Below are 16,218 nucleotides of genomic sequence, written 5' to 3'. Positions count from 1 at the left end.
AGCAAAACCTCGTCCCCAATGTAATACATACCCTGGTTTCCATTCTGAGGTCAGCACATCCTTAAAGTATATAGGCTGATTTAATTCTGTAGTTTTTTCTATTATCCAATGTCTCTCTGCAGCTGTTGTTCCTTTCTCATTGGCATTTAGAAAATTCAAAGTTAGAAGAGCATTATACAGTCTATTTCTGGGGGTTTTTGTTACCCATTTCTGTTTATTTAGCATATCCTTGGTCATACAGTGAGACCCTCTCTTAAAACTAAAAAATTAAAATAAAAGTCAAAATGTGTATAACAGAAAAAGGTTTAACGCATCCAAATAAACCAAGAAAGTAAATAATAAACACTATATTAAATGTGAAGAAAGACTATAACTGGAAAATTGATGAATTTTTCAGTAGTATACAACACTAGTTAAAGTCAGTTATTTGAAAATCTTTAGGAGGTCAAATACAAATAAAACAAGCAGAAACCTAATACTAAGAAAATAGAGTACACAAAACAGGTAGATACAGAAGAGACTAAACACTAAAAATGTAATACTATAAATAATACCAACATATAAAGATTAATGAATGATAAACACAAAAGTTCAATTAATAAACTCAAAGTAAATTTAAAATTCGAGAATTACCATCTTTTATTCCCTAAAAGGTGAACTGATAAAGGTGATGTCCAGTAATATTTCAGAAAAGGAGAAAACAGACATTATATATTTCATGAAGGCCGTAAACAATGTCATGTGTACAGTACAATTAACAACAGACAAAGAAACTTTTAAACAAACATGATTTTCCTCATAAAAACTGAGGATAGCTAGTGATAATTCTCAGATAATTAGGTTTACTATTCTATCCATTGTACTAGTGCATACATTCTACAAATTTTATAATATATATGTTTGTATGCATAATTCCTGTAAGTTTGAAAACAAAGTTACCAGTTTAGAAAGTACATCAGTATAAAGTTCACAAAGAAATAGAAATTCTGCCGGGTGATGGTGGTGCACGCCTTTAATCCCAGCACTTGAGAGGCAGAGCCAGGCAAATAGCTGTGAGTTCGAGGCTAGGATAGGCACCAAAACTACATAGAGAAACCCTGTCTCGAAAAACGGGGAAAAAATAAATAGTAATCTTTAACTACACAGTAGAAACTCAAACTGTATTCCACATCAAGGCACTATCAAAGTATGTGGACAAACTAGTTTCAGGTTTGTCCACTCCATCAGGTGTGAACAAATGAAGGAATCATCAACCCATGAAAACCCTTCCAAATCATGCAAACACACAGGGAATTACTCCACCAATTTTACAAGTAGTGTTCCTTGGTACAGAGGCTGGATAAAATAACATCAGAGACACCTCACAGCGACACAATACCTTATGCGAATTCATAGTACATCAAGTATAGCAGTGCATTAATGAAAAATATAGATGGTTCCAAGGAATAGAATGATGATATCACAATTATAAAATGTTGTACACTGGAAATCACTGTGTAAAAATGGTGAAACATATGTGATTATGAGTAGAGATACATGAAAAAGCCTTTTAAAAACCCCAAACCAATTCATGATGAGAAATTTCCATTTCAAAATTATAGAATAATCTTATTAAAAGTATAATATTATAAACATCTTGCACAGAGTCCAAAGTTCATTGGTGTATGATATTGAGATTATTGACAATTAGAGAAAATACAGATGTAGCATTCATATAGGGTAAGAATGATAAAGACAGCTAATAATGGTAACAATATTATCTCTCAATTTTTTTTTTTAAGTTATTAGGCCACCACCTGATTCGAGCCACCATTACTGAAAACCCAGATTCTTAATCAAGCAGTACTGGGAAATTGAGCTTATCCAAATGCAGAAGACTGAAACTGGATCCTAATCTTCCTGAACAACAACACCACCTTTAAACTGGGTCAAAGGCCATATTTTGAACATGAAATGTGCAACTGCTGGGGGAAAACCCAAGGAAAGCATTTCAATATATATATGGGGGCAAAGACTTTCTGAATAAGACTCTAAAACACCTGGAAATAACAGAATAAACAAAATCATATGAAATGAAAAATTGGCACAGCAAAAGAAAGAATTAGTAGAGTGAAAATTTCCCCAAATAACAGAAAATCCTTGCCAGCTCTTCATCAGACAGGGATTACTATGACAGTTATAAAAAAAATGAAAGGAAATACACAACAAATATCTGGATACCATTGAAGGCTATGCTGATGCCAGAGGTCTGGGCCACTAGTTGGGGCCATGTTGGTATCTGAGGATCACACTGCTGTGGTGGCCATGCTTATGTGCGTGACTTGCACTGCTACATGAGACCAGGGTGACATCTAAGCCCAGGTTGTTGATGAGAACCATGTCTGAGTCCATGGTCCTACCATAACCGGTTTCTGTGCTAATGTCTGGTAGTTTTAGGCCTCCTGAAGGCCCCTCTACCTTTCAACAAACTTAATCAGACCAAATTGGAAAGCCCAGGTTTAATGGGTAATGTGCTCTTGGCCGATTCCCCAGCCCCTCAGAGAGGAGACAGAGACATGAGACTGGAAGAACCACGAGTCTGTTTTGGGGGATGCCACTTATATATTCCCGGTGGGAGTCCTCCTGAGCCTCTCTGAGGGAGGAGCTGTATTTGTCGGGCTTTGAAGGGCCGGGTTTGGGGAGGAGCTGTGTTTGGCAGGCTCTGAAGGGGTGGGTTTTGGGAGGAGCTCTGTGAGGTAGAGCTCCCACCCAAACAATGTCCATGGCCAGTGGTGCCACCAAAGGCCACACAGATGCCCAGGGGCTAAGCTGCATCCAGTGACCATGTTGGGGTCCATGGGCCATACCATTACTAGGGCCATGCTTATCTAAGAGGACTGCACTGCCACCTGGGTCCATGGTGCTGTCTGGGCCAAGGTTGCTGCCAAGGGCCATGTCTGGGTCTGTGACCTTCCTGCAACTAAGGTCTGTGTTGATGTCCATGGCTCATGATACCATTGAAGGCCATGCCGATGCAAAGGGTCTGTACCACCACCTGGGACCATGTTGATGTCCGAGGGTCACACGGCAGCGGTGACCATTACTGATCTGAGTGACCTGCATTGTCACCAGATGGTGACATCTGGCCCTGGGATGCTGCCTAGGGCCATGTCTCTGTCAGTGGCCCAGCAGTGGCCAGGGTCTGAGTTGATGTTCATAGCTCCTGTTACCATTGAGGGCTGTGTGGATGCCCAGGTCTGGATGGCCACTTGTGACCACTTTGGTGTCCAAGGGCCTTGCTGCCACTGGGAACACACTCATCTGGGTAGCCTGTGCTGCCATCAGGGGCCATGGTGATGTCTGGGACTGAGCTGCTACCAAGGGCCATGTCTGGGTCCGTGATCTTGCTGCAACTGAGGTCTGTGTTAATGTCCATTGCCCATGTTGTCACAGGGGGTCATAGCAACCATGTGTGTTGAAATCAAAGAGCTTTGCTGAGCTGGCCTGCCCCTCACTGGTCATAGGATAGCTGCCCTTTGCTGGACACCACAGCAGGAGAACCAGCCCCACCCTCAAGGGAAAGCAGGCCCCACCTCACATCACTCAGGAGAGATGAACCCATCTTTTACCACAGGTGTAAGAGAGCTGGCTTTGCCCCTTGCCTGAGGGATTTGGTCACAGTGGCTCAGACCCACCAGCTCATCTATCACCCAGACCCACATCCTGGGCCTTAAGTGGCCCACCCTAACATCTACCCCATCTATGACATTCTGGGGTGAGTGAAGGGACTGGTCCTGTGAACGATAACCACAGGATCTCCATGACTCAGGGCAACAGCAAGATATAAGATAGGAGTTTCATTGAGGCCCCAGTGATGATGGAGTGCCAGAGGCCTTGAACCAGACCAATGACTCATTGCAATGAACATTTTTTTGGCTGGGGCTGATTGGACAAAAGGGTGTACTGTGTGACACATTACAGTTCCCAATGCCATTAGAATGAATGAAGAGGTGTTGGAAAGACCGAGGAGTGAGGTTTTGTTTGTTTGTTTTGTTTTTAATTGATTTTGGGGGGATTCTTTTGAGGGATACTGTAGGGGTAGGGGTCAGATATGGAAGGAATGGAAGGTCAGTGGGATTGGGATGCATGATATGAAATTCTCAAAGAATCAATAAAGAATTAAGTTATAAATATAATTAAGTTATAAAAAAATCACCAGTAAAACTTGATCTATTTGTGGTATACATTTTGTGGGATTTTTGTATTTTTTTACTTCTTGAGAAAGAATGTGAAGTAAAAAATAAGCATATTATGGAATTTTAGTCTTTATTTACCAACAAGTAGGATTTTTTAAAATAATAAATCACAAAGAAGTATATTTTAAAAACTGAAAGGAAATACATAAAAAATAGACAAGCAATAAAATTGCAAATTGTTTCCTCTAATTTAGAATATTTATAACAAACAGTATATTAAAAGGGAAATGAGAGCCGGACAGTGGTGGCACACGCCTTTAATCCCAGCACTTGGGAGGCAGAGCCAGGAGGATCTCTGTGAGTTCAAGGCCAGCCTGATCTACAGAGCAAGATCCAGGACAGGCATCAAAACTACACAGAGAAACCCTGTCTCGAAAAACGCGAAGAAAAAAGAGGGGGGAGATGAGACTATTAGAAATTGGAAGAAGATATGGGGAAGGTGTTCCAGGTTATAAGAGGGAAGCAAAGGAAATAATATGATCAAAATACATAATATACATGTGTGAGTAAGTAACAAAGAAACCAAATACATTACACAATTAATATATGCTAATAATACTAAAATGAATGCATAATATTAAATTATATAATTTAATTCAGAAAGTAGATGTACAGAAGCTCACTATAGGAACAACAAGGCCTAGTCAAACAAAATAAGAAGCTGACTAGAATATGTAACAGACAATATAGTATTCAAACATCAGCCATATAGAATATACATATATAAAACCAAAAGAAGGGCACACAAAAACTTAGATAGACTTAGTAAAATGAGTCACTAATAGAGATACATACAGTTTATTCTTCATAGAAAGTATTGTAAAGACAATTAATATTTTAAAATATAATTTAATAATATTCTTTGCTGTCCCATAACTTCTCCTAGATCCTCCTGATCTACCCAACTTCATGCTCTCACTTTCTCTCTCAAAACATAGAAGCAACAAAAGTTCAAGAATCAAAATAGACAAACTAAATGTCTTATTTACTGTTCTATTGATGTGAAGAAACACAATGATCCCATTACCAAAGTAACTCTTATAAAAGGGAACATTTAATTGGGGACTTGCTTACACTTTCAGAGGCATAAGCTATGATCATCATGGCAGAAGGCATGGTGGCAGGCAGGCAGGCAGGCATGGGACTGCAAGCTTACATCCTGGTTCACAGGCAGGCAAAGTAAGAGAGATTGGATCTGATGTGGCCTTTTGAAACCTCAAAGCCCATCTCCACTGACTTCCTCCAGCAAGGTTATCTATTCCAACAAGGCCACACCTCCTAGTTCTTCCCAAACAGTTCCACTAACTGACCAAGCATTTAAGTATAATAGCCTATGGAACAATTTTCATTCAAACCAGCAAACTAAAGAAAAGAAAATCAATAAGACAAAAACAAACAAACAAGAGGTGGTGAATGACTCCAAGGAAACAGCATCTTTCAGACATGACAGGACTGGTACACATATGAACTTATACAGACTGTAAAAGGACACACAAGACCTGCAAAGGTTCAAACTAGACAAAATCCCAGGATTAAGAAAGGAAATTGAACAAAAAGTCCCACCTTTAACCACGAAGCCATTTGCAGTTGATATCTGCTGGGAAAGGGAAAATCAGTTTTTTTCAGTGGAGTGTACCGTACCATTTTTATCAACCACATTCCAGGTCAGGCCCCAGGCCCAGAAGTAGGATAACACAATTAATTTGAAATTGTTGTCATGTATATTGTCTTACACATGGCCATGAAAATGACAGCTAAAGTTAGTCTTCTGTTCTCATAATTGAAATCAACAATAGAGTAATTAAAGAAAAGCAATATTAACATGAAAACAAAATCCTCTAAATCTGTGTAAAACTAGAACTTGAGTGTGACTATTTCTTGAACTTGAAGTTATGCTGTAGTCTGCAACAGAAAGTAGATGATGGAATTGGCTAGAGGACAAGGTTTAAATTTGGCTTTTTCCTCTGCTGTGCCTTGCAACGACATGTTTTTACTTCTTCACTAAAGAAATTTGAGGTAGCAACTGCACCTGTCCTACCATGAGGTCATATTAAGACAGCACAAATATTTGAAAAACTTGAGAAGTATGAGTCAAAATATTGTAATAAACCACATGAAACTTGCTAAATTGAAGAGAACATAGAATTAATTTATAATCACCTTATCAAAATATATTTAGAATGGTGGAAAATAATAGCAATTGTCATTGTTACTAACACCTGCCTAATCACTGTAGACATTTACCCTCAAAGTATTTTTCTAATTTTTATTTTGAGAGAGATAGAGAGAGATATAGATAAATAGAGGAGGGGACTTTTCTGCATGTGTTCTGGAGATCAAACTCAGGTTGTCAGGCTTGTATAGCAAACACTTTTATTGGCTGAGCCATTTGATTGACCCCACCTCCACTGAAATTTAAATGTGCACTTATATCTGCCAGTATATTATCCGGAGACATGGTTCTCAGGCTAAGGAGTCCCTATCCCTCAGTTTCTTCTTGGGGATGCTGAAGGTCATGCTAAAAGAACAGGATGAGTATGTATCATAAAAAGCTGTATTTATAGTCCTGCCCCACAGTAAGTATAGGAAACTAAGGTGAGAACAGGAGATCCACACTTCAAATTACACAATAACCCACACCCTTACACCATGACTCATTTACAGCAACTAGGTCACACAGAAGTGGCCAGATGAAGCACATAAATACTTATTATCACCAGTCTCAAGAGTTGATGACTATAACTTGAATGTAAGACCTCAAAACAATAGATGTGAGTTAGCTGAGCACAAACAAGAAATTAAAAGAAACTTAATGAGATTTGGGCAATTGATTCCCCAAATCACAACACACTATTTTCTGGAAAAGTCTATGCAGAGCCTTGTCGCCTGAGTTCACAGAAGTGATAGGCCTACAGTTAGTTCACATTTGCAGTGTGTCTTAGAAAACAAAGGCCTTAGTGGGAATCTTGTGGACTTAGGCAGCTGGAGAGAGATATAGGGCCTTTTGAAGTTGAAAGAGGCCCATGGAAAAGACTAAGGGGAATCTATGCTTTAGAACTGGGTGAAGGGCAAATACCCAACATGCCACTGAGAGGAAGGGGTAGGTTCTAGTATGAGTATTCCCTTACTTTGTTCTCAGAAAAATAGGGGGTTGGGATCTTTGTTCTAAAGGTGGATTGACATCCTTAGATGAGGGCCAAATTCTAGAAAAGAACCTGTATGAAGAATTTGACCACAGAGGGACTATACAAGTAATAGCAATGGCCCTAAAATATCCCCACTTGTCAATACTAAGCACTATTAGTACTAGGGTTTCTCCTGAATGACACGGTAGGTGTAAATGCTCATTTATTTCCTACTGAGGCCTACTTGGGAAAACTGTAGTGTTATTAGTACCAGAACAACAGAGGGAAGTGGGGATCTGACGTTGTCAAAAATACATGTGATAGCCATGAAGGTAAACCAAGAAGTTACATGGGGTCCCAGTAAAGCCCTTGTTCTCACCTCAGAAATCCCAGAAAAGGAATGGCATGTAGCAGCCTAAGAAGATATAACATTCATCACAGGATTCTTACAAAACAGTTTGACCAGAACAGAAACTTAGTACATTCCTGGCAAGGTGCCCTCAAAGAAAGCAGCAGCATGGTGTTCTGCTTCAGGCAGAGACATTTTCTCCCTCCTGATGGTGTTTTACTTGTCTTCATTCTCCTTGGTCCAGATAGCTATCTTATCAGTTCCCCTGCCAACATTCTTACCTTCTGCTGTCCCTGAGCCCAGGGATCATCTTCAGATCCCACAGCAATGAGAGATGCTCCTGGGCCAAACCTCAACTTATGTTAGGAGGGCCAAAATCTCCATGGTACTCAAGCTGCTGCAGAGGAGGAAGCAGAGTTCCTTCCTTTTGGGCAAGGTGATCCCCTTAGATCTCCCAATACCTGACTTCCTAGCAGTCTTGGGAAGCTGTGTCCACTGTTTCCCTGATACAGAGGTTTCAAGCTAAATTATGAAGTAGGTACTAGGAGTCCTAATGCAGGTGCCCAGATGTATGAGACAGGCGCTGAGGAAAATTTTCAGGTTTCTCCAAGTCAGCAGCCTATATTCAGCCCACACTAAGAGCCTACATCAGAAAGTACAGTACCTTGGTAGAGTTTCTGCTACAGAAATATGAGAAGAAAGAGTGTTTTTTTTTTTTTTTCAGGCTGATATGTTAAAGGTGGTAGACAGAAAATACAAAGAGTATTTCTCTGAATTTTTCAAGAGAATCTTGACCCTCATGGATCTGGTTTTTTGCTTTGAGTTCACCAAAGTCAATCCTATCAATCACCTCCATACTTTTATATGTAAGTTAGATCTCTCCATCGAGGGAAGTCTTAGTCATAACTATAGGTTGTCCAAAATAGGTCAGTTAATGGCCCTCCTGTGAGTTATCTTAATGGAAGGCAACTGTGCCAATTGAGGAAGTTGTTGAGATTCCTGTACGTGCTGGAGATATATGCTGGGAGCAGGAACTTAATCTTTGGGAAAACATAGAAGTGCCAGGAATCCAGCACTGATCCCTCAAGCTGAGAGTTCCCATTGGTTTCCAGAACACATGCTAAAACCAGCAAAATCAAAGTTTTAGAAGTTTTAGCTAAAGTCAGGGATAATTATTCTTTCCAGAGTGTATGAGGAGTCTCTGTGAGGTAAGGCACAAAGAACAGGAAGGAAAGCTTCAATTTGCCAGACACTGTTATCAAAGCCAGGGCTCATGTCAGGTATGTGGCCTGAAGCTCCTGCCACACCTAGTTGGGATGTAGTTTTCAGTTTGGATTTCTAAGTAGGGGCGAGTTTATGGGTAGGAGGGGGAAAAGTATGTATCTTACCACCCTGTTAAGCAAGAGCAAAGTATACTCATGTTTTTCCTTTTTAAGTTTGCAGATGTTAATTGATTAAAGATTAATTGGTTTTATAATTTCTGTCTCTTAACATCTTCTCTAATACATTCATTAAAGTTTGTCAAGTTTGGTTGTTTTTAACAAGTTGGGATACCTTAAAGATTCTTTACACTACATTATAAGGTAACTTATCCTTGGAAAAGTAACTTTTATGGCAATGTGGTATCACACAATGGCGAAATGAAAGTACAGTGGTTTATTCATAATTGGCTGAGTACCTTTTGCCTTTTGTTTATAATATCAACTGAAAAAACATCAGGTGTGATTGCTTTACTCAAAATGTATTAGAAAAGAAACTGTTATACATTAAGCCTCTTATTCACTGAGCTATCATTTCTTGTAGATCCAGATTTTGTTCCATTAAAAGGGCATTTTAGTCAGGTTATTTAGAATATAGTTACCCAAATGCTGATGGAGGGTTCAATATTTGGGTAAGGATGAAAGGAATAAGAACATATAACTTAGAAAATAGGAAGTGCTTAGGGAAGCTGAGAGCACTTCACACTAAGAATAATGGTGATTTTCCTATATCCAAAGATGAACAACCTCACTCCAAAATTAAATTTCATTAAATAATCGATAAGCTTGAATTCTACTTTCTGACCACGATTTGTCTAATTTGTGTTGGCCAATATATTGGACACAGACTAGTGTCCAATATATTCAGAAAAGAAAATTTGTAGCTAGAGTTTTCCTGCCTTGCCCACAGTCAGGACAAATCTTTGTCACCTGCCAGTCCCACGGCCCCTCAGACTCAACCAAGTAAACACAGAGACTTATATTTCTTACAAACTGTATGGCTGTGGCAGGCTTCTTGCTAACTGTTCTTATAGCTTAAATTAATCCATTTCCATAAATCTATACCTTGCCATGTGGCTCGTGGCTTACCGGCGTCTTTACATGCTGCTTGTCCTGGTGACACCTGGCAGTGACTCTTTCTGCCTTCCTGTTCTTTCTTTTCTTCTCTCTGTTAGTCCTGATTATACTTCCTGCCTAGCCACTGGCCAATCAGTGTTTTATTTATTGACCAATCAGAGCAACACATTTGCCATACAGAACTTCCCACAGCAAAAATTCTCTGTAGCAATTGTTACTATGTACTATGACCTTTTTCCTACAAACTTCCCATAGAATATATAGAAAAATCACTAGGAAATTTCAGATAAATGACACCACAAAGACACAATATTGGTTAACAAAAGAAGTTACAGAGATCCTAGCCTGAGTCTACTCTCAGTCCTAGAAGGCTGAGACATAGTTTTAAAGTTGATATTTCATCACTCAGTGTCCATTGTTTTTAGATGTTTGAGAGCTTTGTTCTGCATGAATGATCTGGTACTGCAAGTTTTCCCATAAATGGCCTATTTCACTTAAGCAATAGGTGATTCTAGATCTACTAACTGATAGACCCCAGTCCCAGGGTACTACCTTCTTCAGTGGGCACCCCAAGAACACAGATTCCTGTCCAGTTGATGCAAACAGCAAGAGGTTTATTGATGTGGCTGTACAGTCAGGCTCCTCTGTTCCCAAGAGCAAGAGTCGTGCCCTACTGTAGCCACATGGGTAAAGGAAAAGGAAAGCCCACAAAAGCCATACGATTACAATTCCCATGCAATTTTGTTCCAGTTGGTTCATGTCTAGGGGCTACTTTCACAAGATTATGGCCTAATCACAGGGTAGGTACAATCACGTCCACATGTACAATTTTCCCCGGAACCTCAGTGGGGTATCAGGGCGGGAGTGAAAGTTATACAGTGAAGGTTACAGTGGCCTTTCCTGGAACACTTGCAATTATCCCAGTGATAGTTGAGCAACATATCTTAACAGAAATCTCCATACATTGTGGTAAGGGTGGTTGAGTAATGGTTGAGTCAGTTTGCCCTTGGAACTAGGTTTTTAGTTCCTCATTCTCCTGGGGCTTGGGGGTGTAAACCTGAAGGGTTAGGGTCTTTCACTAACTATTATCCAAATCTGAATCTTTAATTCATTTCACCATTACAAGACACTTTTCTCAAGTCTTCCCCAGAGCATACTCCTCCCACTTTTGGAGTCTGACCTGCTGCTGGGCAACTCTTTACTGCACCTTCTTCATTCCACTGATTTAAAACATTTCAACTCCCTGGGGGTCATCTACCTCATCTTCCTATTCTAAGTTAAGAGACATATTAAATGTATCACTTGATCTCTCCCCCTTTATTCTCTATACTCTTCATTTATCTTATCTCTATTCCTTATTTTTAATTTTTTCTATTACTAGATTATTTAGTTTATATATACGGAGTTTGTAAATCATTTGTTTATACACTTAATATGTTTCAAGCACAAAAGTAAATTTTGGGTTTTGTACAAATATAATAAATTGCAAAATTTTACTTCTAATTTTGTAACCCAGAACATGTCAATAATGCATTGTAACAGGTGTTTCTTTGGTGCTATTTGTGCTATTGATAAGAATGCCTTCTGGAAACTTTAAAACCTCTCAGCTTAATGCTTTGCTTAAAGATTCCTAAGCTTATCCATCTCTGTACTAACAGATCGCCCAAATATGCCTTAGAAAATAACAAAGAATAGCCACCAAGAGGTTCCTTAGATCCCCATATTTTCGGGAATTATCTAACTTCTGCAGTGAACAGGCAAATGGAAAGAGTTGCCCTATATCATAGCTTTCTTCTATCTAATTGCTAAACTGTCTCCTCTGGATTCCTTCTCTCCTGCTTATATGCTCTTAGCTATGCCTGAACCAGACAATTCCCTGACTCTGGAACAGTTAGCAAGAAGCCTGTCATGGCCATATAGTTTGTAACCAATATAAGTCTCTGTGTTTACTTGGTTGGGTATGAGCAGCTGTGGGACTGGCGGGTGACAGATTTGTCCTGACTGTGGGCAAGGCAGGAAAACCTCTAGCTACAGGAGATGCTCAATATCCTTAGCCATCAGGAAAATGTGGATCAAAATGACTCTGAGATTCCATCTTACACCAGTCAGAATGGCTAAGAAAAAGATAAACACAGCTCATGTTGGAGAGGATTGGAGCAAGGGGAGCACTCTTCCATTGCTGGTGGGAGTACAAACTTATATAGTTATTTTAGAAGTCAGTGTGGCAGTTTCTCAGAAAACTTTGAATCAATCTACCATAAACCCCAGCTATACATCTCTTGGGCATATACCCAAAGGATGCTAAATCATATCATAAGGAAACTTGCTCAACTATGTTCATAGCAGCTTCATTTGTAATAGCCAGAGCCTGGAAAGTGCCTACATGTGCCTCAACTGAAGAATGGATAAAAAAAAATGTAGTACATTTACACAACAGAATATTTCAGCTGTTAAGGTCAACAGGAAATTTGAAGGCAAATTGATGGAACTAGAAAAAAATCATCCTGAGTGAGGTAACCCAGACTGAGAAAGACAAACATGGTATGTACTCACTCATAAGTGGATATTATCTGTAAAATAAAGGATAACTATGCTACAATCCACAGACCTAGATAGACTATGTAACAAGGAATGTTCATGGGGGGGGGACACCCAGATCACCCTGGGAAGGGGAAATAGATTTCATGAGTGGACAGGCGACAGGTGGGGATAGGTCATGAGCAATTGGGTTGGAGGGGATTGAGGAGGAGAGTACTGAAAGAGAATACTGGAAAATGGGGCATTTCGGGGTCTGGTAAAAACCTGGCACAAGGGAATCTCCATAAATCTACAAGGATGACCCAGCTAAGACTCCTAGCAATAGTACATAAGTAGCCTGAACTGGCCATCTCCTGTGACAAGATTTGTGCCTAGCCCAACTGTCATCAGAGAGGCTTCATCTAGCATCTGATGGAAACAGATGCACAGACTCACAGCCAAACATTAGGCAGAGAACAGGGAATCCTGCAGAGGGGGCGGTGGAGGATTGTAGGAGCCAGAGGGTTCAAGGATACCACAAGAAAACTCACAGAATCAACTAATCTGGGCTCATGGGGGCTCACAGAGACTGAAGCGACAACCAGGGAGCCTGCATGGGACTGACCTAGGCACTCTGCACATATGTTACAGATGTGTAGCTTGGTCCTCTTGTGGGATTCATAATGGTGGGAATAGGCTGTATCTGACTCTTTTACTGGCTTTTGGGACCCTACTCCTTATATGGGGTCACCTTGCCCAGCCTTAACACATGGGGAGGTGCTTAGTCTTACTGCAACTTGATTTGCCATGTTTTGTTGATATTTGTGGGAAACCTGCCCTTTCCTAAATAGAAACTAAGTGGGAGTGGATTAGGAGTTGGTGGGAACAGGAAGAGGGTGGAAGGGAGGGCCTGGGAGGAGAAGAGGGAGGGGAAGCTGTGGCCTGTGACCAGGATGTAAAATAAATAAATAAATATATTAAAAAGAGAATATTTCTGTAGTCATAATATATTGCATATTATCTACTAGATATTGTTTGCAAAAATAAAATATATAAATGAATCATCTCAAAAATTAATGACAATCCCAAAGTAAACAAAAGTAATTATATAATAGCTATAACTCACTAAATATCAATTATTTGCCAATCTACATTCCATTTAATTTACTTATAACTTTAAGTTACATCTTAGCAGATGCAATTCTATTCATAGTGTGTCCAGTCCTTGGTCCTGACTCTGCATCTCTTCCTTTTCTGGCTATTTGAGAAGTGTCAATTTGTGGTGTAGAGGAGAGTGCAGGCTGTTGTCCCAGCTGCAGTCAGCTGGAAACCTGTATACTGGGGCTAAATCTGTTTCAGGATCCTCAGTCCTGTGGTCTTATTGCTGTGTGCCCAACCTTTGGTCATCCAGCTAATTGTTTCTACAGTGAAAGCAAATGTGTGTGTGTGTGTAGGGGGGGAGCAATTTCCCAAAGGTTCCCACTTAAAATGTGGTACATATACACAATGGAGTATTAATCAGCTGTAAAAGAAACAATGACATCATGAAATTTGCAGGTAAATGGATGGAACTAGAAAATATCATCATGAATGAGGTAACCCAGACTCAGAAGGACAAACATGGTATGCACTCATTCATAAGTGGATACTAGATGTAGAGCAAAGGATAACCAGACTACAACCCACAGCTCCAGAGAAGCTTGGAAACAAGGACTCTAAGAGGGACTAATGGATAGTCCTCTGAGGGGGACATAGATGAGATCTCTGGAATAAATTAGGGGTGAGGGGGAGCAATAGAGGGGAGGGAACAAAAGATGAGAACTTGAGGAAATGGATGGTCCAGCTTGTGTAGGGATGGAAATGGAGAGCAATGAAAGAGGTATCTTGATAGACTGAGACATTGTGGAGTTAAGGAGAAACCTGGTGCTAGGAAAATTCCCAGGAATTCACAAGGATTACCCCAGATTAGTGGAGAAGGTGCCTGAACTAGCCTACCTTAGTAATCAGATTGGTGAATACTCTGTCATCACAGAGCCTTCATCCAGTAACTGATGGAAGCAAATGCAGAGATCCATAGCCAAGCACCAGGCAGAGCTCCAGGAGTCCAGTTGAAGAGAGGGAGGAGGGATTATATGAGTGGGGGGTGTCAAGATAATGATGAGGAAACTTACAGAGACAACTGAACCAAGATCGTGGGAACTCATGAACTTTAGACCAATAGCTGTGGAGCCTGCATGGGACTGGACTAGGCCCTCTGCATATGGGAGACAGTTGTATAGCTTGGTCTGTTTGAGGGCCCCCTGGCAGTGGGATCAGGATCTATCCCTGGTGTATGAGTTGGCTTTTTGGAGCCCATTACCTATGGTGGGACATCTTGTATAGTCTTGACGGAGGGGGGAAGGTGCTTGGACCTGCCTCAAGTCAATGTACCAGGCTTTGCTGACTCCCCATGGGAGGCCTTACCTTTTCAGAGGAGGGGATGGGGAGTGGGTTGGAGAGGAGAAGGCTGGGGGGCGATCAGGAGGAGGGATGAGAGGAGGATCTGTGGTTGGTATGTAAAATGAATAAAAAAAATTGTTAAACAAAAAAGAACACAGAATCATATGGTGAAACTGAGCACTGGTTTATGTCCCATTCACCTTTCACTCTGGTGGATATGCCACATAGCCTAAATTTGTGTATAGGTTTATTAATCTTGAAGGAATTATATATATATATATATATAATCCTGAGTTCTTTCACAGATTTGTACTTCCAGTATGTGATTTTACCTAGAAAATGTCCACATTCCTACCTTACTTTTAAACAGTTTCACAAACCTGCTGTGTTAACAGTCGACACTATTTGGCATTTTTTATAGTATTTTTATTTTATAATTAACTTAATTTTACATATCAGCCACGGATTTCCCCGTCCTCCCTCCTCCCACCCCCTATCCCTTCCCCCAATCCTCCCCCCATTCCCACCTCCTCCAAGGCAAGGTCTGCCCTGAGGAGTCAGCCCAGCCTGGTAGACTCAGCCAAGGCATTATTATAATATATATTCTGTCATTTAACTTTTCTGAAAAATCTTACGGTATTTGTTGTACCTAGACAATTGACTATAATTTTAGAGCCCCAAGGCCATTTATCTATAACACTCTATTTTGTTCATTACCCATTCAACATCAGAAAATCAGCTCTGTTGTTCTTATACATTCTTTGGAAATGAGTAAATTCCATAACTCTTCTGCATTGCACTCTGATTTACAATGTGAACACACAGCAAGCCTCACATATCTAGTATTACATTTCTTCCACACCTTTCATACACTGCATTCTGTGAAAAAAATATTTGTCATTTTCTTTTTCATTTCTCTTTATGCTATTAATTCATCTATTTTTATCACTTTGTCTGATTAATCCCAGAAATATTATTCAATTGATTTACATAAAAAACTACACAATAATAGAGCAATTTAAAATACAAAAGAAAGGACTGAAACAAGAAGAATGGGCTTTGGATGTAGCTCAGTGTTAGAGAACTAGTCTTTCACAAGCCCAGGGGTTGGATTGGAAGTATGAGATGAAGAGAAAAGGAGAGAGGGAAGGAAGGATGGAGAGAGAGGGAGAGAGGAATGTTTTACCAAAGAAAACTCAATGTATTTCTACCAAAAT

The sequence above is a fragment of the Peromyscus leucopus genome, chromosome X (assembly GCF_004664715.2).
Source record: "Peromyscus leucopus breed LL Stock chromosome X, UCI_PerLeu_2.1, whole genome shotgun sequence".
In the NCBI taxonomy this organism is placed as follows: domain Eukaryota; kingdom Metazoa; phylum Chordata; class Mammalia; order Rodentia; family Cricetidae; genus Peromyscus; species Peromyscus leucopus.
The sequence above is the reverse complement of the archived record's forward strand: the minus strand, read 5'-3'. Positions refer to the sequence as shown.